We start from the raw sequence: 2,882 nt of genomic DNA, 5'->3' as shown, positions 1-2,882 counted from the left end.
GGGGGGGTTGGGGGGGGGGGGGGGGGGGGTGCGAATTGGGATGGCCACCCTGGGCCCTATGCTTTGGGGGGGCCCCATGGAGCGAGGCAGAACAGCAGTGGCACAGAGCGGGGCAGAGCAGGGGCTCCACGTCCAGCCACTTGCTACCCGTCCCCTGTTGCCGATGCCACTGCCAATGGTGGTGGCGGCGGCAGCTTCTTCAGCTAGGCCTGTGGGATCAGAGCAGGGGCAGAGCCCTGCATGGGCTGATTTGCCCTGGGCCCCGCACCCACACCTGTACCTGCTCAGGTCAGCTCTGCATACTTCTCATATAATAAAATGTTCATAGGTCATTTTATATTAAGCCATTATTAAACCAACCTGCAACCTAATTATGTAAATTAGTTGCAACACACTTGTACTTTTACCTACTGGTTCTTTAATTCATATGTTTAGAGGAGGCAGTAGGGGGTCATCTGGCTTTCATATTAAGTCTAATATCAGAACTGAACAAACTTCCTTTTTCATTCACTGTAAATGTCTACACCTAGAATAACTGTTCTGTCTTCAAAAGGAAGTTTGAGCAGATACAACCTGATGAAGGCCACAGATGTTTTTAAAACATTGTATTACTACTGGCTCCAGAAATCCTTTTGGAGTTCCAGCCCATATACATCAGAATTTGATGTGGAGTCTAATGGCCTGAGTTGGTTGATGAAGATGTGTTGGCACTTAATGAAATTGCATCCAAAAGCCCTACTTATGAAAACTAAATGCAACAAATAACTATTGTCATCCCTTTCACTTGTTCTGCTTTTTAAGTTTGCTTGATTATTTTTTTTTTTAAGCCAGACAGAGGTTAGAGTGCAAAACATAACTTTGGACATCAGGTAACCAACTTTATGTGGTATATTCTTCATTGGAAATGCAATCTAACAAAAACTGGCTTGTCAGAGAATTCTGTAGTTCAGGGCTGTCCAGCTGGCAGCCTGTGGCCCCTAGTTGCCACCTCCGTCACTGCCATGGGGCAAGAGAGAGCCCCGATGTATGCATTCTGCCTGCATTGCTTGCTCAGCAGAGGGCAAGGGTTGTGTGCCCATTGTTTATCCCCTGTGGTGGTGGAAGTTACTGAGGAGGACATTGGTGGGGTGGGCTACCCCAGCAGTGTGCAGCTAGTGACGTGCAATCTGGAGGCTGCCTGTAAGCATAGGCAACATGTAGAGGGGACCTGAGGGTACTTCTGCCGCCCCCACCCCCCCAAGGTTGGCTGCCGCTGCTGGCTTCTGCGGGCAGTTACTGCTCACATCCACTCACCACCAGCATGGCCCGCCTCTGTTCGGTGACACCCAATGGATGCGGGCAGTCCCCACTCACCACCTCTGATGCTGGTGGCTGCTGGCGGTCCCCGCTCACCACTGTGGTGCCCCCTTCAGTCTCAGCAGGCACCAGTCATTCATGCCTGTAAGTGTCCAATGCAGCTTCTGGCCATACCAAAGTTGAACAGCCCTGCTCTATTCAGTATCCTCTAGTATCTTGGGCAGGACTCCATCTCCACATACTTAAATATTGTCCCAGTAAGGAAGAGCAATTTTCAAAATACATGAGCTGAATCTATTTAATAATTTCTGCAATTCAACATTCTCAAAGGCTAGGTCTTGATAGGTAGCACATCATTGTGGCGGTGTAGTAATCTGGGAGTGTATGGCAGCAATCTTGAATTACAGAAAGAAAATTTAAAAAAAAAACCCTATACTTGTGACTGGGGCTGGGGAATGGATAGTTGTCAACATGAGCAGCCAGCCTAGTACACAAGATTCCATATGATGATTTACAGTAATTGGTGGTCCTGGATAAGAGAAATAATATACTAAGCTCTTTTGCCTAAGAAATGAGGAACTTCAGATTGATTTCTGATTAAATCCTTAATATGCACTTCTCAAATCCCTTTTGCTGTCTTTGTAAACTTGTGTCTGATAAGTAACTCAGGTAAGACAAAGCCTGGGAGGAGGCTGAAGCACGTTAAGTGTATAGTTGACAAAACCTTTAAGAAAAAATAAGGGGTGGGGAGTAGAAACGTCATCCTTTTCTCACTGCACTTCATAAGGTTTTAAATGACAATGTTTGACCTTAAGTGATTTTTGCAGCCATCGTAAATGGTTTAATTGTGTGTATATGTAGTTAATCTTTGTTTGACAGGGATAGCTGTTGCTTCTCACTCTTTACTTCCCAAGGTTCTCTGCAAGGGTCAGTATGAAGGCCAGTCATGCAGGCTGCTGACCAATGTGAGGGGGGGAAAAAACAACCACACACTTTACCGGAAGCAGCAGTGCACTACTTCTGCCTGGCTTTCCAGTATCTGTATAGGTCGGATGCTTCAGAGGGGTTTTTTTGGCACTTTTAACTAAAGCTCATTCAATCAACTGTAGGATAAAAGCACCAAAAAAGACTCCCTATTCATTCAGCTTTTCATGTGCATGTGAGAGAGAAGGCTCTCCTGCATGTTCAAATTAAAGCTGGATAGAAAACAGGTATGAAGCTATTGCACGTTTTCAAGCTCTAACTTTCCACCCAGTTAGCTGGATAGTAGGGGTGCACCGATAGAGATTTTTGGGGCCAATACTGATAACCAATTTTTAAGGAAGCATATTAGCCAATACTGATCCAATTTCTGATGCACAGCCCGGCCACTTGAAGAGCAGTGTCCAGTTGGTAAGTCTGTTGTGGTGGAAGGAGGAAAGAAGGGGCATGTGGGGGGAGGAAGCAGATTGAGCCCCTGAGGTGAGGGAGGGAGTGGGGCTGGAGCCAGGGGCTGCCCAGCCAGGGTGTGGTGCAGGATGGAGCCGTGGCTCATCCGGGGGGTACAGGTGGGGGGGGGGGGCCCGCCTTGCCCCCAACCGCGGGGG

Source organism: Gavialis gangeticus, unplaced genomic scaffold (assembly GCF_001723915.1).
Source record: "Gavialis gangeticus isolate Ggan-Ray unplaced genomic scaffold, GavGan_comp1, whole genome shotgun sequence".
NCBI classification, from domain to species: domain Eukaryota; kingdom Metazoa; phylum Chordata; order Crocodylia; family Gavialidae; genus Gavialis; species Gavialis gangeticus.
This window is presented reverse-complemented; position numbering follows the sequence as displayed.